Consider the following 24,327-nt stretch of genomic DNA (forward strand, 5'->3'; position numbering starts at 1 on the left):
GGGTATACAGACACTTAACTGAAAGTACAGAAGATTCCGTAGAAGTATGTAGGATGCTCAAGAAAACAAACAGAAAAGTCACACAAACACAAAACAACTTATCAAGTCTACTGGCATACATGTTATTGCTCACATTTCACTATAAGATTCTTGCAGTTCTAGTATGTTAACTTTCAGTCTTAGTTACCTGTTTGAATCTGGTTTGAAACCTAAGTATGCTTATATTTATGTAGTATGTAATGTGATTATGAAAGAATTTTAAAATATTGAAGCTACAAATCGAATTTGAAGACACAAGAGTGCCATGACTTGTGGCAAGGGGAGAAATAGTCACTTGATTTTTGGTAAGAATTTCATATTTTTATGCTCCCATACTTTCTAAAACATTGTATTCTGTCTAGATTTCACTGATTCTTTATTTTTCCATAGGAAAGTACTAAACAACCATGTCTCCCTTTTGCCTTTGAGTATTTGGCCCAATCTGAAAACACATATAAATCTTTCTAATACAAAAGTTATAGCAGCATAAGCAGAAAATAGGGCCTATGCAACAATAACATTCAGATGTTTTTCAAATGCTTCAGCACCAAGGTAGAGTTTATTTCAGATATAAAATAGATAGAACAGGTGCTATCAAACAGTTTTATTTCCTTTATGACATAAAGCCTCCATCCCATGAATGAAAACCTAGGTCTTTTCAAACACTAAACTTGTTGAAATATGAATTGGTTTAGGATGGTATCCTTATGGTTTAAAAGAGACAATACAATACAGAAAAGTACAGAGCAAACTAGTCAAATGATTACTTTTTGAGGTAAACAAAAATGGGAGAATTCTATGCTTTGAATGAGATGATAGAAAGGTTAATCTCCCATTTTGCACTTTTTCTTATGATGAGTACGTTAATGAATATTAAAAAAAAAAACACTCTATGAAATAACATTCACTTAAAAGCAAAACAGTGTGATCCCAAATGCTGTCATTTGAAGTGGTTAGAGTAAGAATTGTTTAGTTATTTATTTTGCTACACTTTGGAGTTATATATATAACTAAAAAATTAATTTGTTAATTCATTTTCTTATTCTTATTCTTGAAAGAAAGATGTTATTTTTTTTTCTAAGTCTAACACAGCATGGTTCTTTACTGGATGTAAATTGTCTGCCATTTCACGTGAACTGAACCATTTAAAACGTGGGTCTCTTTGTAAGAGTCATCTAGAAATAAAGAAATGTTGAATTGTTCAGTTGGATGGGACCTACAAAGATCATCAGTTACAACTGCCTAAATATAAATGTCTATATTTCAAACTGTAGAAAACCTAGTGAAAAGCCTCTTTTTAGTTTTGGTCAGTGTTCTAGTTGAAAATTTGCTTGACGTTTAAGTAGTAATAATAGTAGAAAAAAAAAAATATATATATACTTTCATATAACTCCACATAATGTAATTGCACATTACATTTGTTAAACTAAGTGAAATTTTATGAAATCTAACACACAAAAAAGTATCAGTTGATCAATTCTAATAATTTCAAGAAAACAAAGCAAATATTACATCCAAAATTAGTCACTTTAGGGAGCAAAGGAAGAACAGATTTTCACAATGGGTAAAATCTATAATGGTGTGTTTGATTAACAGCTATAGGGTAGGAATCGAATCTTTAAAAAGATATCGCAGAAGAAATTTGTTTCATTTGTCTTGGTATTTCTAATCAAACAATTGAAATAGACAAGCAGTGCAAGGCAGGCAAGATAATGAAACTGAAAACAGGTGCTCATATTCATCCTATCTAATTTTGAGTTCATGAATAATATACAAAGTTGAGAATTTATATGCCTAGGGATCTGTACAAAGTCGATGGAGCGAAACAGACTCCTCTGGATGGTGCTTCTGTTCATTCTGAATCTTAAAATACTTTATGAAAGTGCTCTCTCATGCAAGTTATTGTGAATAAATTTTGAAAAGACGAAACTGGGCCAACAAATATTATCTTAGTATAATGAAAATAAACAAGTCTGGTGGAGGAGTGCACGCAAGTTAGTGAGGCCAATAAAAAGACTTAAAACAATGGTATTCAGTTCATCTTTCTCAACACATATGAACAAAAAGGGAGGGATGGGCTTCTATGATTGCCTGAACATGGCTTTCAGTTGTACAGATGTATTAGATCTAATCATACAGAGACTGAGAAACATGGCCCTATTCATCTAAGACAATTAATTTGTATGTAATTACTCCGAGTATTCAAAGCCTTTTGAAGTTTTTCTGGAATTTCTTCAAAGTGTTTATGGTGTTTCACACCTTAATTTTAGAAGTCTGAAAATGTGTGAAGAATACTCTTCATTATTGTGGGGAAAAGTACTTTCTATACTTTATTCTATAAAGCTTATTCAGTAATTTATATCCTTTCCAAAGAATAAAAACCCAGAAACCTCTTTCCTTCTCTCTTTCTTTAAGTGTATTCTCTGTAGAAACATATTAAAAATGATACAAAATGGAAGTATCTTTATCTCTAATTCTTTTACTGGAACAATACAAGTATAATGCAGCAGCACTTGTGAATATATATTACTGTAGAAGCATATAATAGATTATTTTATAAATTTACATATTGTTTTATCAGTTTAAAAACTGTGAAAAACAGATAATCTGATCCCAGTTAAATCCAATGATATTTTGTGGTGAAAACAGTTTCTTCAAGCAAAGGAAAGTAATTTTAATGTTTAGTCTATGTTTGAATATTTATCAAAGCCTAGCATTTTGATTAATTTTACCTTTCAGAGTCCTCTTTCTTCTGAATTTACCTAGTGTAGTAGGATTTCATGCACTGGCTTGCAAAATGTTCTCAGATTTGTTTTATTTGTAAGCCGTTGACACAGATAATATTTTCGTGAAGTGAATATAAATATTTAGATTCCTATTTGCAGTGATTTCACCTTTTTTAATGCATTCTATTTCCAGTGCAATGGCACACTGATGCATTTTAAACATTTCCCACGAACACCAAGAACTTGACCAATGATTTCGTATTTGAGTGCAAACTTGTAAGTCTCCAAAGCCAGGAACACGTAGTAAGATATGAATGTATGAAGAAAAAAAAAAAAGACTTTCTGAGAAGATAAAAATAGCTAGGTACTTCTGCATTAAAAAACCGAAAAATCATATATTTAATAAGTCATCATATATTTATGATGATATATATAAATCATATATAAATATATTTAATATATTTAATACTCTAATTTCACAATTGAAATAATATTTTAGATTTTTTTGATAGCTGAAGAGAAAGCATTTATTCCGAGTTTTGGTAAAGGAGATGTACACCATGTCAGTTTTTGTGTTTTTTTTGTTTGTTAGTTTGTTTTTGTCTTAATAGTACTGTGCTTATAAATAAAACACACAAACATAAAAGGCTAAAGTTTCTCCAGTGGCGCTAATGTTGATAAAATTATCTCTGTTCCTTAGATGAGCACAACTGTCAGTGAAGTCAATAAGAATTCTGCTGCATGTGGAAAGGGGTGGCATTTGGCCCTCAGCGTCTGTAAGAGAAGAATTGTGTGACAGTGGTGCACGACAAGCTTGGAAATGACACATTTCAAGCACAGTCACTCCTGCCACCAGCAGCTATTTTTATAAAGCCAGAATAAGCAGAGTAGCCTATAGGCCAAATGCTTCTATGAAGTATAAAAATTCAATTATTTCTTGAAGCTGAATATGACATCCAATTTACTGTACCAGTAACAAAACCAACTGGTCTTAATACAGAAATATGGGCACTGGGGCAAGCAGGAAGTAATACTGATAAAAACTATGCATTATTTCTTGCTAGTTGCAAGTAGACTCACAGCCGTACCAAGCAAAACAAAACAAACAAAAAAAAACAAACAGAGGAAATACAATACATACACATAAACAATGTCAGAGAATCAGAACTGAATCATGTTTGGACTGTGCCATTCACATAATTTTTTCTGGTAGTGGAACAGTGGAACCACATGGGAAGTGTGAAATGGAATTTTGAGTCCTCTAGACAGTTTTATTACCTTGTAATTCAAGTGTACATAAGCTTAATTTACTACAGATTAACTTCATAGATGGATAAAGATTTTCATTGCTAAATGCAGACAAAATTTCAATCATATTGAAATCCACTGCATTTATACTCAGATTCATTTTTATTTATTTATTTATTTATTTATTTGTGTGAAAAGACAACATAGCAATTTTGTGAAAATAATTCCATCTCTGGAATTTAAGTAGACATAAAGTAGCCCAAAATATCAAATACTGTTGAGCATAAGCACATCTGTATTCCCTATATCACTTGCACTGCATTTTATAACTAAGTAAAATGAATTATTGTACAGAGAAATAGCACTGTAAATTTAGATGGTAATGAAAATCTATCTTTGGCTTCTAGAACTCACACCTGAATCGCATATCATCATAGAATGGCATAGGTTGGAAGGGGCATTAAAGATTGTCTATTTCCAACTCCCTGCCATAGGCAGGGTTGCCACACACTGTGTCAGGCTGCCTAGGTCTCCAACCTAGTCCTGAATGCCTTTAGAGATGGGGTATCCACAGTCTCTCTGGGCAACCAGTTCTTCCCACCATCTGAGTAAAAATTTTCTTCATAATATGTAATCCAAAGATCCCCTCTTTTAATTCAAAGCTATTACCCCTGATCCTGTCATTGTCAGATCATGAACAAAGTCAATCTTCTTCCTGCTTATAAGATCCTCTGAAGCATTGGAAGGCCACAATATGGTCTTTCTTTTCTAATCTCTCAGATAAATAAACCCAACTCCCTCAACCTTTCTTCATATGAGAGGTGCTATAGCAATCTGATAATCTTTATGGCCTTCCTCTGTACTCCAACTACTCCAACACTCCAACAACTTCACATCCCTCCTGAGGGTCCAAGATTTGGAAGTAGTACTCTATACGAGACCTTACAAGTGGAGAGTAGAGGGAGACAATCAACTCTCTCTTTGTTAGTCACCCATTTTTGCTGTTGCCCAGGATACATTTGGCCTTCTGGGCTGCAAGAGCACAATGCCTGCTTGTATCCAGATTTTCATCCATCAGGATCCCCAAGTACTTCTCCGTAGGGCTGCTATCAATGAGTTCTCCCAGTCTGTACTCATATCTGGAATTGTCTCCACAGGAGGGCAAGAACACCACTAAATTAAGATTCAGAAGTGAGCTTTCTAAAATGAGTAGTGTTATTTGTAAACTCTAGATGTGTAAAATCTTCCTCAGAAGTCAGCTCTCTTGAAAGTATAAGAAAGATAAAAACCACCACAGGCAGTATTGGAATTGAGTTTCTCTGAGCAGACATTTATTATTACACAGTGAAGACTCTTTTTCACAGAGGAAGTCCTTGAAGTACTTACTAATCATAGAATCATAGAATGGTTTGAGCTGTAAGGGACACCAAGGATCATTGAGTTCCAACATCCTTGCCTTAGGCAGGGCCACCAACCTGCATATCTATTACTAGACCGAGTTGTCCAGGGCCCTGTCCAAGTGGGTCTTGAATACCTTCAGGGGTAGAGCACCCACAGACTTTCTGGGCAGCTGGTTCCAGCACCTCACCACTCTCTCTGAGAAGAACTTCCCCCTGACATCCAATCTAAACTTTCCCTCCTCAAGCTGAAAATCATTCCTTCTTGTCCTTTCACTGATTATCCTTGTAATGAGGTCTCCTTGCAGCCTTCTCCAGGCTGATGAAGCCCAGCTAAGATTGACAATAAAACTTTCCAAAACTTGAAAACGGTACTTGTATTTTTCAAATTGCATTTATACATTTTCAAGCAATCTCTTATTTTCTTGTGAATTCTGAAATTTTCAACTTTTTGTCCATTCAGAACTATTGTAGGTACTCACACAAAGTACCAGAATTTGGACAGAGTTAACATTCATTACCAATCCATTGGAAATGAAGTAGCAAAAAAATCCAAATAAAGGCCAACAAACCAACCAACTGAACAATAACAAAATACTTAAAACAAAGAAAGTGTTTTCAGGAAATGATTTCAGTAGCAAAATAATTTCCTGTATTAATTATAAATTTGAGTCCTTGGCTTTCTTTTTTAATAAAAATTGAAGACTTCTGGAAACTGTTATTGCTTTAGCTCTTTCCTAAAATACTGTAATGTGTGCTCCTTAATAAAAGCGATCTGGAATAATATTATACTAAGCAAATTTAATAAAGCTTTAGGGTGCATTTGAAAACCCTTCCTCCAGTCTAACAATCAATGTAAGCAGTTTCCATAAAATGTTAAAAATACAAACCTGGATTCACTCTAGATTTAAATAGCTGTAGCTGAGGACTCTTTTAATTCAAAAGCTATAATTTACCTACTGAATGATCTTTTTTTCTTTTTTTTTTACAATATGACTGCTCAAAATGTATATCTTAATTTCACTGGCACAGGCCCCACGAATTCATAAAAACATAAATGTTTTAAAGTAAGTAACTGTATTTTTAAATATCTTTAATTTCCTTGTCCTTTTACATCTTATCTATATAAGAGGCATAATAATACCTGCCACATCTGACGAAAATATTTTTGTAATGAATGTCTTTCAAGATAAGCAGGTAAGGATTGTAATTAAAAAAAAAAAAAAAAAAAGTAAAATGTATAATTCCACACAGTGTAATATTTGAAAGATGTATAACACATGAGTAGGGATTTCATGATGAACAGCACAGAAAAGAAAATATTTTCTATCCTGTTCTTGAACACAGATATCCAGATTTTTAAGTCAATGGAGCTACTAAGTGTGAAGAAATGAGTACCTGAACAGTGTTGATGAAGACAGACTTAAATGAGGAAAGGATAAGAAACCAAAATGCTACTAGACAAACTCGTGAATGACAAAGAGTAAGCATAAATAAGAATGAAATTGGTAAGGTACAGAGGACTAGACAAAAATCTGATGCATCCTAACTTTCAAATGTTTAAATAGCAGTCTTCTGGTCCTTGTCTCAATCTGTCTTGCTGTAGAGTGAGTGGCTTGGTAGACACCTGGCAGCCAGTCAAGGCTAACACAGTATTCTTCATCTACATGCTATGAGAATGTAAGCAGTTGATATTTAAAATGTCTGGACCATCCTGAAGATTTTTGTATACATGATTACTGGGTAAAGAAATCGTTAAGAAATTCTTATTTGTCCCTATGACAGATTTCAACATTAGAATATAATGTCAGAACCATAGAGACTTAAAAATAGATCTCTACAACTGTTCTACTTGCAAAAGTTTTCCTTTATTTTACATGTAGAGAGAAGTTTGCCCTTTTAGGGTGCAGTGTCTCTTTCCTGTTTTAGATGTCTCCTTAGATGATACAAAACATACAAAAAAGACATTTCCTAGCTAAATACAGAAAGAAATGAGGTGAAATGGGACAGCAAGTCAAGCATCTCTAAAATTTAACTGAATAAAATTTAGCCAGTTATCTGAGCTTATCCATTTTAGGTCATATTTTCAAGCATAGCATTGGTTATCTCTGACACTGTGAGCACAAACAGGGGAAAAGGAAGAAGCATTAAAACCATAAGAACAAATAGCAGACAGGTATTTTGTGCTATTATGTGAGATAGCTTCAGAGTCTTAGTGGATAGTAGTTGTGTGAGTCTGGCTTACCTACAAGCAAACTGCTTCCTTGGATACACAGTCACAATTGGAGTACAATTATTATAGAATCATAGAATCACAGAATGGCTTGTGTTGGAAGGGACTTTAAAGATCATCAAGTCCCAGACCCCCTGGTCCACGATCAAGTTATCAAAGATTCAGTTTGTTATCGAATTTACTTGAAAAGTGGTATAGATAGCTCAATCTTGTTTGTCTTCTACTTGTCCACTGCACAGATGAGCTACAATTAGACAGGAGAACTGGTTATGTATCTGTATTTGCAATGTAGGAGTCCAGAAGAGGACCACAAAGATGATAAAGGGCCTAGAGCATCTTGCATTGAGAAAAGCCTGAGTAACCTGGGTCTGTTCAGCCTGGGGGAAAGAAGACTGGGGGGGGTCTGATTAATGTTTATAAATATATAAAAGGAGGCACGAGAAAAATGGATGAGGGCAGGCTCTTCTTGGTGGCCTAAAACTTGAGCATAGGAAGTTCTGTACAAACTTGTGGAAGATCTTAATGGTAAGGGTGATGGAGCACTGGAAAAAGTTGTAGAGTCTCCCTCTGTGCAGATATTCACGACCTGTCTGGATGTCTACCTGTGTGACCTATTGTAGGGTACCTGCTTTAGCAGGGAGTTGGACTCAGTGACCTCTTGAGCTCTCTTCCAACCCCTGTGATTCTATAATTATGTATAGGAATAGTTGCAGCTTTCTGAGATGCTTTCTGTCTCTGTGGAGATAATTTCAGTATTACAAATGACGAAAATAAACAATGAAAAGCTCATCTCAATGGATTTGTTTGCACATGAATTTAATAATTTAGTAAAGTTGTGGGTTTTACTTGATTGAAGGACTAATGGCTTAGAAAATATTGTTATACTGTTGTACTCGACAATTTTGTAGATTTTTTTGGTCCTTTTTTAAAAATAAAGGATATGCATGACAACATATTTTATGCCATTTCATAGTCTTTTTCTCAAAGTGAAAAAACAAAGATCTTTATGAGAAACATTCCCTTCTTTACTGGTTTTATTTCCAGTAGAGAATAAGTGGAGAACCCTTTGGTAGAGGTTGTGCTGATATGCTTTGAAAGCAGTTAAGTTTTGTATGTATATTTGTCAGTGCTAGCTTTAGAAGTTTCAATTTCTCAGACATGAAATCTCAACAAAACTCTGATATATGAAGAAACAGATTTCATATCTGCAAGCGTAATAATGCAAGATATGTAATAGAAAAAAAAAGACTATTACCAGGTCAAATATGTCTCTAAGTAATTCAAGATTAACAGCAAAACTTGATAAAAAGCAAGTTTGCGTAACACTGTTAGATTTTAAAATATAAAATACTTTATATGTATATTTAAACAATTATTAAGTTGTCAAATGAGGTTAAAAGCTATTTATTAGACATAAACGTGCAGTCTTATTTCCACAAAGTATGCCTAAGTGTCATGGTCAAACTGCATTGCAACCTCTTGCAATGGTAAGCATTATGTACTTACTTTGGTGGAGGCAACCACTGGGTGGCTTGAAACAGATGCAGTATCCCGTGCTACCACCCGAAGCAGCATATTAGGTCTCAAGAAACAAGTCGTATGGCGATATGGGACTCCAGAAAGAACTGAGTCCATTAATGGGACTCATTTCAAAAATTCTCTTGTAAATACTTAGGCCAAAGATCATGTTCATCGAGTGGATTTATCATATCCCCTATGAATCAGCTTCTAGTAAAACTGAAACATACAATGGATTGTTAAAAACTATGTTGAAAGCAATGGGTGGTGGAACATTTAAGAACTGGGAGAAGCATTTGGCAGAAGCCACCTGGTTGGTCAGTACTAGAGGATTGATCAATTATGATGGTCCTGCTAGCTCTCTACATACTGTAGAGGGAGATAAGGTCCCTGTAGTACATGTAAAGAACATTTTGGGAAAAACAGTTTGGGTCTTTCCAGCTTCTGGGAAGGGCAAACCTCTTCATGGAACTGTTTTTGCCCAGGGACCTGGGTCCACTTGGTGGGTGATGCAGAGAAATGGGGATGTTCAATGTGCATCACAAGGGAATTTGATGCTGGGGGAGCGCAGACAGTAATTCCATGTATATGTATATGTATATGTATATGTATATGTATATGTATATGTATATGTATATGTATATGTATATGCATATGTATGTGTGTGTGAGTGTGTTTATTGTTTGTATAGATTAAGCATGATGTAGTGATGTGGAATAAGGGGTGGAATGTCATGGTTTTATGACTTTTCATTATCGGTATTCCATACCATAACATCATGCAGTACACTGGGAGTTAAAGAGTTAATGCTCCTGTTACGGTCACCTGTCTGGAAGAGAAGAACTACATTCTCCAAAAGACTGTTTGCTGTATTGTTATCATTTCTGCTTAGGGGGAATACATATAAGGCCTTGGTAGGTCACCTGACGTCCCTCTTTTCAATCGTCAGGCTGTCTCACTGCTGCTCATATCAACCACGTAAATTGCCTCAGCACTTAGAGTAAGGCCTACAGCTTTTCAGATACTCTCTCATATTTGATTTATTAGCTTCAATTCTAATTATATTGCATTATAGTTTGTTATCTTGCATTCTAATACCCTATTTAGTAAATTAGTTTGTTTCTCCTCAGATTGTTGCCAATGTTTTTAATTGTTTTGTGGAGGCACGGATCTGTGCATCTCTGCCCCATTAATCATGGAACCAGGCTGAGCCAGCCTGTAAACCATTGACACTAAGATTCTGCAGTATTTAAAAGAACAGTTTAATTTAGATACCTTTTCCACTTGCTTGCATGTCCAGCTACACTTTCTCTTGCTTGCTGTTGTCATTTTGATCAACTACTTACTGTTGGTATACAGGACTTATAAGACAGGACAATTATTTCTAAGATTTTTAAGTAGAACATGTTATTTACGTTCACCACAGAAACAACTGAAGGGTCTGCCCAACACTAAGACTCTGTGATGCAAAGAATCGATTAGGAGGAAAAGTACAGGAATAAATTAAATATTCAATTTGGATTCAAAAAAGAATAAGTGATAATGGATTTTGTTTTTGTTTTTGATTAAAAATTCATATACAGCAGGACCTTTCTAAATTACTTTTTTTTTTTTTTTTTAAATTCTTTCCATTCATCGGAATGAATATTTTTATTCTTAAACTCCTATGATTTAAACATTGTGGGATGGAATTTCATTAGGACATAAAAAAATAACTGTAGAATACTCGCTGTAGGACTGTATGAACTATACTCAGTGTTTTGTACAAAGAGTACTTCTAAAAGGGCTCAGAGCATCAGAAGTAGCAATATCCTATATGAGGCAAGAAAGCACAGATATTCTGAGAACAAGCTTTGGCTGATCTCAGTAAAGAAAAACAAAATGAGTACAAAGTTTAATCTCAGTGGGAAATTTCCAGTGTGATAATGACAGTCAGAGACAGTGTTCTATATAAATGTTAACCTTTGTACAGAAAAAGACTTTTGCATCATTAGCCCTGGAGGGCTTGGTCCTTCTGAGACTGTGTTGCTTTGAAATTCATAGAAATAGTGCTGAAAATATATATATAATTTGACTTTTTTTTTTTTTTTTTTTCCCCAAAGGAAGTGTTTATGGATAAAATCAAACGTTTTGATCAGCGTATTCCATCCCTTTTTTGGAGAGATTGGAGTAGCATCTCCAGGTTGTCCAGGAAATACTCCCTGAACCTCTGCTCTGCTGAATTCAACTGGGCTGTGATCCCCTATGACTTTTCAGAACGTATCTGGACCATCATTATTTATTGTCTTCAAACTGTATCTTGTATGAAAACTGTATCTTGGCTATCTTAAGTCTGTATATAAATGATGGACCTATCGATCCCTTCTGCATCTGCAGCATTTTTATTTCTTTTTTATCAGCTATTTACATCTTCTATACCTATACCTAGTTAGATCAGTTCTGTAGGAACAACTCAATTCTCCATCCAAATTCTTCAACAAACACTTTAACATCTGTATTGTGCCTATATTAGTAAATCTGGCATGCCTGGGTGTGAGGTCATTGTCTTTAAAATGGCAAAAACTTTCACATTTATTAAGTATTTCCATTGGTGTCTTAGATCTAAAAATGTGTAAAGAGAACATGGAAGAATAGACACAACTCTGACATTTTCGTGTTTTTGAGATAGATCAGTCTGAAACAGTAAGTGCAGCCCCACTTAGTTTTAGAAGAAATGAAACCAAAATTGTTCTGGAACAACCTGGAATAACCTTTTTCTGTACTTAGGTGTTGCCCATAATTTACATTGTGGTAGAACTTGAAAATGCAAGTGCTAAGTTCTGTACCCTCACAAAAAGCAACAATTAGCATATTTAAAGAGTGTTGAAGAAGATCTACAAATATCTATGCCTTAATAAACAGATATGATGCGTAGTGATAGTGGAAACCCATAGTGTTAATGTGAGTTGTAGGAGGAAAAAAAAAAAAACAAAAATGTTTTATTTTTGTTTTAATACATTTTATGGTAAACTGTGATTCACACTGTATGCTTTTTTTTTTTTTTTTTTTTTTTTTTGAGATGCCATGGCCTACATCTCCAAGATGTACTCACATAAGGCACAAATATTATTTACCAGCATATCTTTTCCATGTTACACAGGAAAGTTCTTATTTCATTTTTTAGAATGCTATATAACATTGCTTGCAAAATGCCTTTTTCACTTTATCGGAAAGTAAATTTGCTATGATTTTCTAACTCTTACAACTCTTACTACTCTTCCTCCACAGATAAAACACATAAATTCAGTTAGAGAATGGCCTGAAGTAAATGCACTTAAAATCCAATGTCATATTTGAAGTTAATACCCTGGTATTTTGCTATTAATATTTTGCTATTAATTTCTGAAATCCATTCTTTTTAGTAATCTCCCTTTTTAGTCCTCTCATATTCTTATGCTTTCTCCACTTGCAAGGGTAAATGGTATTTTTTTTTTTCTTCAAAATATTCAATGTATTATTATTTTTTAATGGCTACTAAGAACTGCCTTAGATGTTTCTGAAGATCTTATTACAGCACATTAAAAATAATTATACAATATCATCCTGGGGCTCTAATTGTGTTTGATTCATTAAAAAAAATCCTTCATTTTGATACTTCTCTCAGATCATGCAAACCCATGCAAGCCTCACCTTATCCACTTGCAGCTGAGGGACAGGCATGAACTGTTTGTTTCATCCATGTTTCCTTATTCACGTAGTTCTGCTGCCACAAGCCAGTGTGTTATTTGACTTGTTGCTTTTTGCTAGATGATGAACCAAGAGTTTATGTCCTGTACTGATAGAATACGATACAAAGTGATGTTGAATTCAAGCTTATGTGTAACTTACACTGAAGGAGAATGAGAGTGGTGAGAGAAAAAGTATGTTAAAACTCACTTCTGATGCATATGTAAAAATCACAGATTTTATTTTATTTTGTTTTATTTTTGCAAAATAACTTTTAATTTCCTTATTTTCTCACTTGCTCACTATTTTCATTTCCAATAAGAAAACAGATCTCAACGTCAACAAACATGATCTCAATGCTTGCCTCTTTCCCTGGCATTCTTTCCCTTCCAAATCATTATTCATCACCCCAACCTATCCTCTGCCTCCTCCTAGCATATTCCCAACAACTCTTCCTGTTGCCTGCTTAGTTTTTCAATGCTGCTATTGATAAGTACAGAATGAGAAAAATATTTGATATTTTGGTTTTTTTTTTTTTGTGAAAAGGTAAGAAAGAAAGGTGTTTGTGCATTTGTGTTTTGTTTGCTTTAAGGCCACAGACAGCTCTCAGAAGCCTTGTGTACAAACCATGCTTGCCACTGGCAAAGCATGGAGTTCTGGGAGAGATTTTCATGTCAGAGTTTGTGTGCCATTTGCCTGTAACTAGTTTCTTCTTCAGCAGAAATGCCAAGAAACCTAAAACTAGATGCTTCTTGAAGAAATATTTCATAAAAAAGAAATAGGAAAAAAAATGATGGTTTTGAAAGTGTGTATTCAGCAGTCCTTCTCAGTGGTAGGCTTTGATGAACAGGCAAAAAAGAGAATGAGGTATGCATGGTGTATGATGCAGTCTCCAGATAGCCTCAAGGGATAAAAAAGTTATGCCTGCCCTCATGTTTCTAGACACATGTATGCATATGCTTCAATTGAAAAATTTTTAACTCTGTGTTTTAGTTTTGTTACTTTTATTTTTTTTTTAAATTCCTCCTCTCATCTTGCTCTTTTACATTTAGATTTAGATTTAATCATAAATAGAATCTTTCTTAGATGCTAGATACTGCTCTGTAGGAATATAGAAGGGAAAAAAAAAATTAATTATTTATTTCAGGAGTTTCATGGAGAAGTGGAAATTCTATACCTGGTATACATACTAAGAAGGAATCCGTTTCCTGAAAAACATTCTTTTCTTTCTATCCTCATTCTCCTTTCCTTAGGTAAAAAAGAATGGCAGGATCAGATATTTGATGTCAGGAATTGCAAATTAATGTACAATGATATTAGTATATAGTATATGTATCATATTCCTTACAAAAAGGAAAATATATTTGAGGAGATTAATAGTGGTTAACATTATTATCTATACAACATGAGTATATTTTCCACTTTGTCTATCACAACCATGATAGTTATGGGTACGGATAAACATAATTTACTTAGTAGTACATATTCCTATATTTGAAACTTTAAAACTTGAATGTTTTGAATTGAGGGTATCTGCTAAACATATATGTTTGTTTCTACAGCGAATGTAATCCACGGTGCAATAAACTTTTGGACTATGTATACTCTTATCCAGTTGTATTAATCTTCACACTGAGAAGTTGAGAATACTGTCCAGCCATCAATTCACCTCTTAATGAGGCATGGAAAAGCAACCTGTGTACTACTATCAGAGTGAGAATGAATGTATTTTATCATCAACTTCCTTTTATACAGCCACATAGATATTTTGATGTACAAAGAAGTTATGCAAACCTCAAAAGAAGTCTTCTAACAAAGCTTGCAAAGAACAGCAAAGCAGTTTTAAAAAGAAGATGAAAATATTTAACTGTTCTGCTTCCTTTGTAAAAAAAAATCAAAAACTTTCTTAAAAATTCTTAAATTAACCTCCTCTAAAACTCCACATTTTTTGATAGGGCTTAAATTAAATTTTGGTATAAATTAAACACTGCACTTCTCTTTGTTGTTTTTTTAGCTTATCAGTGACAGTGACAAATAAAGAGCTCAAAGAGCTTTCTGGACCTTGATTTTGATATTATTGACTAATGTGGTCACTCACATAGTCTCTCTAATAATGAACATATCTCTTGAAAATGAAAAAGTGCAGTCATTTTATGCAGTAGTTTCCATTATCTGATAAGGCAAATCTCAACTTTCTTGATACAAATAATTTTTAGGCAGGAGAAAATTCTCACATATGAATTACCACATTTTCTGGGACTTCATTTTCAACAGTCATTTAATATATATAAAAAAAAAGTTTTGTAAATTACTTTCCATATTTAGAATCACATAATCCTTTTTTCTTCCCCATTATGTATTTTTACTTCATTTCATTAAGATCTGGCATTTATTGTCTTCCTAGTACAAGCATGTGATTCCATAATACAGTATTTCCTAGAAACAGTCCATAGGGTTTGTACTGAATCTACCACAGGTCTGAAGTCCACCAGACTTGCTTTGTCTGATTTTGTTTTCTTTGATTGCAGTTTTGGTTTACTTAATTTAGCTCTGACAGCAATTTCTTCAAATGACCTGTTCATTTTTTTGGCTAATTTATTTCTCAATTGTTATCTTTGTATGATTCAACCACATGCACAGCAAACATACAAGAGTATGTCAAGTAGATCCTAGAGTAGATCTTAGATCAAGTAGATCTTAGATAAGGAAGACATTACCAATATGAACATCATATTCCAGATGCTGCCAACTCACAGTAATATGCATGATGAAAGTAATAAACTCTGGAATATAGATGAGAAGGGGAAGGGTGAAATTGATATAATGAAAAGGGATGAAAACTAAGAACTGTGTGTCTAACAGTTTAATATAAATTATTATCCTTGGCTACGTCAAATTGTAACCAGCAGGTTGAGGGATACAACTGCCCTCTCTCTTCCCTCATGAAGTTCCACTTGCAGTACTGCATCCAGGTTAGGCCCCCGGTACAAGAAGGATATGACACTGTTGGAGCAGGTCCAGAGGAGACCATGAAGATGGTCAGCAGACTGGAGCACTTCTGCTATGACAAAAGTCCAATGGAGATGGGCTTGGTCAGACTGGAGAAGAAGCTTTAGAGAGACCTCATTGCAGCCTTCCATTACCTGAGGAAGACTAGAGGAAAGCTGGAGATTCCTCTCCAGGTTTCCTAATTTTTATAAAGAAAGTAATAATGGCTTTAAACTAAAAGAGAGTAGATTTTTATTGGAGGCTGAAAAAGCACTGAGACGATTTGGCCTGAGAAGCTATGGATTCTCAGAGACAGTTTACTGGAAAAAATACAAATCTTAAATAATACAAAGTGTGCTTCTGATTGGATGCAGGCATGAGTCACATGTAATGCCTCCATAATTGATTGGTTAGTATGTGGATGGCATGAGGTAATCAAGCACCTAAGTTTCTACTCTGATTCGTTGGCAATAAGCAACTTCTTACCTCACCCTAAATTGTATCTTTTTGTTCTTTTGCTAATGCAGCTCTTTTTCTGCTTATGCATCTGCCTATTCTTGCTGACTCTGTCAAGGACTGTGACCGACCATTCTCAGTGTAACACACCACAGAACATAGGCCTTAGCCTAGGCTCATGTAGTCATGTCCTCCACTAAACAAGTATGTCTCTATACCTGCCCACCTTAAACTTTCTGAAAACTGGAGTGACACAAGATTTTTTCCAGACCTTGAGCACCTACCTCATTCTCCTTGACTTTTCAAAGATGATAAAGAATGGCTTAACAGTCACTTCTGATGGCTCCCTCAGAACTCGTGGATACATCCCATCAGGCCCCATGGATTTGTTTTTGTAGAATTTGCCTAGACTATCTCTGACCAGTCCTCCTTGTCCAAAGAGAAGTCTTCCTTTCTCCATACTCCCTCTTACTTCCCAGGTCTGGGGTTTCTGAAGGGCAGTCTTTGCAGTAAAACTGAAGAAAAGAGGGTGCTCAGTAACTCTGTCTTCTCAGTGTCCTCCATTATAAGGGCAGCAGACAGACATTTTCCCCTGGTTTTCCTTTTGCTAGTGATGTACTTAAAGAAGCCCTTTTTGTTGTCCTTGACATCTCTTGCCAGATTTAATTCTAAGTGGGTCTCAGCCTTTCTTGGTATATCTCTTCGTGCTGTGGCCAGGCCCTTTTTCCACTGTAGGTCATCTTCTATCTGAGTCATTGTTGTAAGAAATCTGGTGTTTACTGCAGAGTGACTGAATATTGTTACTCTAAACTGTTGAAATAAAGTTTATTTAAGGATTGTTGAATATATCCAATCACTTGATAGATAAAAGAAGGATATGAAGACAAACAAAATGGAAAGCTACAAAGAGAGAAAGATATTGATTAAGAATAATGAATAGAAATTCTTCAATAAGCTATAACATGTAGACAGATCTATGAAATCTTTGAGCCTCAGATGAGTCTGAGATCCAAATTTTCAGATTCCAGATTAGATACTTCACACTTAGATATCTGATAGAAACATGTCTGCAAAGATATCTTAATGATTAACAATAAATCATTAAAGGAAAATGAAGATTTGTATTTTCCATTGGTCTAACATGAAACTGCTTCTAATTGCTTATAACCATTGCAAAAGTTATCTACTTATTCAGTCTCTGTGTACAGCAAATGCACTAAATGCAGGTCAGCAAATAAATGAAAGCAGACATTTACAAACACACACAATTGTATGTTCAAATTTTGTCTAAGTGCCTGCTGTCAACAGCAATAGAGCTCATTATTGTTAAGACATTTGTTTTGAGAGGCATTTGTACCAGACTTCCACTACACAGTCAGTGCGCGTTGCAAGAAAAATACCAGCAATGATTGTTTGATGCATTTGAATTTTTCTTGAAAGGTCAAATCCATCAATACTATCTTTCATGAAAAAAAATACCCCCTTTACATTGTTACATACATACAAACAATGTCAGTTTTTCATTTCTTTGCATGAATTGTTGTGCAATAGCAATGATAAAAGGTGCTTATTTTAATGCAGAAAAATTCTGACATATGAACTGTTTTTCATGATTGTTATTTGAAGCCACTACAAGTCTTTCTAAAAGGAGTTGCTGACATATAATTGCCTTTTACACAGTAAAATACTAAAGCATTTAGCATTTCAAGTAGGACTGCAACTTTAAAATAGTGTTTCATTAATTTAATCTGGTCAGGTCTTAATGTTTATAGATACAATTCCAAATATTGGTTATATACTGTTACCTTAAACCACATCTCATGGGTATCCTATTTCAGAATATTTACACAAGGTTGCTTCACTCATATCTAAGTCTCATAAATACATCAATTTCAATTTTTAAATTTTTCCCCTAATTGCACACATTATTTTCTCTTTAGAAGAAATGGCTTCTGCATGTCATGAAAGAAGTCAGACTAATTCTGAAACAAGACAATTGAATTTTTTCTCAGTAATTGGGATAGTAAATTTTTAAATACTATCTAATTCTGAAACATCTGTGAAAAAGATTTTTACAAAAAGATTTCTTCCTTCAGGCTTTAGAACCAACCATAGTGCAAAGTATTTTCCTCCATATATCGACAGTTCTAATAATTTATTTATGGAAAGAATCAAAGTTGTAGTTGAAATACAGGGAATTATTAGCCATGATCTTGTTTCAGTATGACTGAGAATGTAATACATCAGTGTATCATGTTACTTTGAATGAATGTGAAGTTTTTTTTCAAACAAAAATTACGTGGACATCTGTAGTATGGATGTGGAAATTTTCTTCTTCCAGCCTTTCTTGTTCTGCTGGTCTCAGTCAAAACTATAACACTCATAATGTTTATGCTGTATTTAAGCTCATTTGTAATGGCTTTAGAAGCCAGCAGGCAAACAATCATTTCCAAATTTTGGGAGAAATCCCTTTGTGCCTCAAAGTCATGAAATAGATATAGCTGCAGTGGTACTATCTCAGTCATATATGCATCTCAAGTTTTTTCCCTCTGTTGAAATCATCCCACAGTCACAACAGCACCATACCAAATCATTTAGAATGCCACATAGCTTACAGAATGGGAAATCTTACATATGGGAAAATCTGGAGCATTTTATGTAATCACAAAGCAATGCTGAGTTTCACTGACATTAATTGTTCATTTTTTGTCATGATATTTTATCATGCTTTCCTCTCCTCTGTGTGATAATCTGTGGTTATTGTGCAACAAAACAAAATCACTGAAGCACTTAAATATTCATTATGCTGTGCTATTCAAAGCAACTGCTGCACTTGAAAAATAAGATAAAGGAAAGCACTGATTAAGCAATCTGTTTAAGTGGTAAGTTAGTAATGATCAGTTACTTGGGTATCCATTATTTAAGACTAACTTCAGCAACTCAACGTGACTACAGACAAACATCAAATCCACACAATTGCTATGCTACCCTTTTATAAACATTGGAAAACACTAGTCTTGTGATGCAATTCTGCTTTGCGAAAGCACAGCGTAATTTCTACCCTTAGATGCTGCAGTTACCTTAGCCATTTAGCACTGAATGCAGTGGCACAGACAGCTGCTTCCAGTGACTCTCCTCAGATGGTGGCTACACAGGCCTCAGCTGAAATTATAACCTTTGCTAGACCTGCTATATGTTATGTTGTTTTTTCTTTTTCTTTTAAGTGTGAAAATTCCTCTTCTGTGTTGTGAACATGCAAATTACTAGTACTTAATAAAGGTAATTTTAGCATTTTTTGCACATTAAAGACTCTGCAACACCTACATATTTTTACTAGGACTTTTCATACAACCATTGAATTCTCTCTTAAAATTGTTTGGTTCCTCTATAAAAGCAGAGGTTGTTTCAGCACTTTTACAAACTTGTCTTCACTGTGTTGCTCTAGTGCTGCAGTACCCTCAGAAAGAAAAAGCTGCCAACATATTGCTTTTAATAAACTGTACTGAAGACAGGTACATGACTTGAAAATATCTGGCAACTGTAGTGCAACAAAGCATTTCTATGGTCCTTTCTAATAGCCGGTTTCCCTCTGTCAGATTTTAATCTCTTAACAGCGTTTGGAAAATGCAAAAAAAAAGCTGTAATTCAATAGGCAATACATCAAATAATGTGGAGTAAATACATTCCTAGAACTACCCACATTATGGATGGATTTAATACATAATTAATTGAAGCACAGTTTCTCATGGCAGTATATTTAAAGCAAAGATCTGCCAACTGCTATAGCATATTTATTTTAGGACCAATAGAAAACAGTTAATTTTCATAGCTATAGCTGATCAAAAGGGAGAGAAATACCACCCAGATACCGAGGACTCTTTCTGAACACCGTGTGGAGGCAGAGGCACAAGTCTAGATCAGGCAGAGCAAAATGTAAGCCTGTCAGTCTGCTTCATCTTTGTGGAAGCAGCATTATTTCCTTAAACTTTGGATACTGTAAAAGGCAACCTGTTTCTAACCTTATGTCCTCTCACAAGGCGTGGATGACAGGTTCAGCTTCTACATGATAGAAGACAGCAGATGAAAGTAATTGTTCTTTTGAGCTGAACAGGCAACAAAACTACTAATTAGATTAAGCTAGAGAAGGAACTAAATATGGACTTTCAAATCAAGAGGTCAAAAAATCCTGATTGTTACCTCAGGAAAGCCACTTAACCTTTTCAAGCCTTAGATTTTCCAATTATTTCTACTGTCATCAGTTCTGCACATTTAATATAACAACAAAGTATGATAATATTTCACTGCACTCAGAATTTTAAATAATTAACATTAGTAAACTTTTAAACTCATTAAGGAGGAAAAAAAGTTGACCAATTACAGTGGCATAGGATGATATTCCCAGCACATTGTGAAGCCTGGCTTTCCTTTTGAGAGAGATTACTAAATAGAAACAGATTATTGGAAAAACATATAATTTTTAAAGAACTGTGCTGGCAATGCTTTTTTCTTCTTCTTCTTTTTTCCCTTTTAAATGAGCAGTTGAATGCTTTATACTCAAATAACTGCATTCTTTTATACAGTAAAAATAATAGTATTTCCTTTCAAAACTATTAGAGAGTGTCCAAAGAAGGGCTACAAAGATGGTGAAGGATCTAGAAGGCAAGGCTTATGTGTGATGGCTGAAGCCCTTTGATTTGTTCAGACCAGATAAAAGGAGGCTGAGGGAGGACCTCATCATGGCTCACAGCTTTCTCATGATGGAGTGGATGGGCAGCACTGAGCTCTGCATTTTGCTAACAGCAACAGGGCCCAAGGGAAAGGCAATGGAGCTGTGGGCCCAATGGAGCTGTGTCAGGGGAGAGTCAGGTTAAGGCTTAGGACAAAATTCTTCACCGGGGGAGGTGGGCATGGAACATTCAGTAGGCATAGCCCAAAGCTGCTGGTGCTGGAATTCGAGAAGTGTCTGGACAACGCTCTGAGACATATGGTCTGATTTTTGGATAGTCCTGAGCGGAGCCAGGTGTTGGATACAATGATCCTTGTGGACCCCTTCAAATTCAGGATATGCTATAATTCTATGATTTTTTTAGTTCAATAACAATGAAATTTGCTCTATGTATATATTGATCTGTATTTTATAGTTGCTCTGTGTTTTGATTTGTTATAATACTGTGTTATACACAAACAAACAGCATGTAGATAGCAAGAAGAAAAATAGCTAAAAACAAGACAAGAAATAAATGAAGGTTTGTTCATTGTGTTTGTTTGTAATCTTTGAAGAAACTACCTCATATTTTGTATATACAGCTTGCTATTCTGGGCACTATACTTCTTAAGTTTTGTCACTCTGATGGTAACTAATACAACAACCTCTATGATTTCATATGATAACACAATTTTTCAAGGAAAATCTTAATGTCAATTGTTCTGCTCTTTCTATTCTACTTGTAAACATGAAATACTGTGAGTGAAGTTGAGTGATTAATTCTGACTGCTTTCCATAAGGTCTGTTTTAAACAATATTTCAGATTCAAGGGTAAAATAACACAAGAAAAAAAAAAGAAATTTAACAGCAAATATAAATTTAAATAAATCATAATTTTAAGGGACTTAATACTGCTCTTTTTTAGATATTCTCAGCTATCAAAAAGAGCCTTTTCTGTCTCTTCCATGGGAAAAACATCAAATACAAGAGAAGAATAAGAATGTAGGAAATGAAAGAGGGGAAGTTAGAAAAGGAAAAAAAATCTTTATTTCAATGCTTTTATTCTTTTTATATCATTATAAATATATTCATTAAAAACAGTTTTTAAAGATTCTGCGTATCAGTATATTATTTTATAATCCCTTTGTCAACTTGATAACCTAAGAGGCTTTCCCAAAACCTTGATAATGTATATATTGTATAGGAAAACACCAAAGGTTTCCCAGACATCTGGACACATCTGGTGTTATGAGGGATACTTACAATACATTGTTAGGGGACTATAGAGCCAAATCTGGGGATGTGTAGCAGACAGTTTATCTAAACAGACAGACTAGATATTAGGAAGAAATTCTTTACTGTGAGAGTGATAAAACACTGGAACAGGCTGCCCAGTGAAGTTGTGAATGCCCCCTCCACGGAAGCATTCAAGGCGAGGCTGGATGGGGCTTCGAGCAACCTGATCTAGAGGAAGTTGTCCCTGCCTATAGCAGGGGGTTGGAACTAGATGATCTTAAAGGTCCCTTCCAACTCAATTCATTCTATGATTATATGATTCTATGATTGAACTGAGCTTTTGTGTTGTTGGTCATTATATTTTTCCCATCCTAATAACCCGATAATGAATGATACCATTCCACTAAAACAGAAAATCACAAAAACCTCACATAATTACAATGTGACTGCTCTAGGAATTAGACTATGTAAAATATTTCTAATTATATCAAAAATAAAAATATGTATGCTATGGAACTCTAGATTATAATACTGTTGTTGACCCAAAAGTTAAAAAAAAATGAAGAAAAAAGTGATGACATTTGATATGTTTTATTTATTATTTTAATGAGTGAATAATTTGTGACTACATACAACATTAAAAAGTAACATTAACTCCTATAAACATTTATTATTTATATATTTGGAATGGGTATGAGTCACCCCTCATTAAGTCAGATATTTTAAAGAAAACAAGTCTAACCACTGTATTCCTTGAAGTTATGAAAAGAATCAGATACAATTGTTTTGAGAACAGGAATTACTTCTCTCTACAATTGAAGTGACATTAATTTTGAAGCAATCATAATTATAAAATAGTTTCAATGTTACTTAAGAGCTCAACATGAATAATTACGGAGTGAGATTTTTGACCTACATATATTTATCAACCTAAATGTTATGGGACTATTAAGATCAAAATAAAAATTGTTAGGCCAAGCAAAGACAGTTAAGATCTTGCTTCAAGTGCCCATCTATCTGACGTAATGCAATGGAAAATACAAAAACTGTTGTGGAGTGTTCCAGAAGGCTAACCATGTTCTGGACTGCATTAAAAAAAGGGTGGCCAGCAGGGAGAGGGAGGTAGTTGTTCCCCTCTACTCTGCTCTTGTGAGACCCCATCTGGAACACTGCTTTCAGGCCTGGGGTCCCCAGTACAGGAAAGATGTGGAGCTGTTGGAGTGAGTCCAGAGGAGGGCCACTAAGATGATCAGAGGGCTGGAGCACCTCTCCTATGAGGAAAGGTTAAGGAAACTGGGCTTGTTAGCTTGGCTGAATTGAAGACAAGCCAAGCTAACTGAAGACAAGGCTTCAGTGTGGCCTCCCAATACTTGAAGGGAGCATACAAACAGGAAGGGAAATGGCTGTTTATGAGGGTGGGTAGTGATAAGAGGACAAGGGGGGATGGTTTTAAACTGAGACAGGGGAGATTTAGGTTAGAAGGAAGTTTTTCACACAGAGGGTAGTGACACACTGGAACAGGTTGCCCAAGGAGGCTGTGGTTGCCCCATCCCTGGAGGCATTCAAGGCTAGGCTGGATGTGGCTCAGGGAAGCCTGGTCTAGTGGTTGGCGACCCTGTACATAGCAGGGGGGTTGAAACTGGATGATCACTGTGATCATTCTATGATTCTATGATCCTATGACATCAAAGATTCCTTAAAGCAAGTCAAGCATCAGTTTGCATCAACTTTGTATTTATGTTTTAGACATAAACAACAGTCAGTAAAAGCAAAAAAACTTCAATTAAAACATCTCCTTTCAGAAACACTTGTTACTCAACCAAATAAATTGTTAGTTAATATGGGATGGCCTTGATTCAGAATATTCTCTAATACAAATACAAATCAATCAGTCAATAAATTTACTGGAAACTGAATATTTGTTGTCCAAATTAAAATAACTGGAATAGGTTAACCCCGACAATTATTCTGCTTTAAGGATAGAAAAAGGTAAAATAAGCATACATATCTCCCTATGCTTCTGGAAGTAAAACACTTCAGTGAAAAGGCTTGAAAGGACCATTATGGCATGTAGAA

This window comes from Tympanuchus pallidicinctus, unplaced genomic scaffold (assembly GCF_026119805.1).
Source record: "Tympanuchus pallidicinctus isolate F22 unplaced genomic scaffold, pur_lepc_1.0 scaffold1, whole genome shotgun sequence".
NCBI classification, from domain to species: Eukaryota; Metazoa; Chordata; class Aves; order Galliformes; family Phasianidae; genus Tympanuchus; species Tympanuchus pallidicinctus.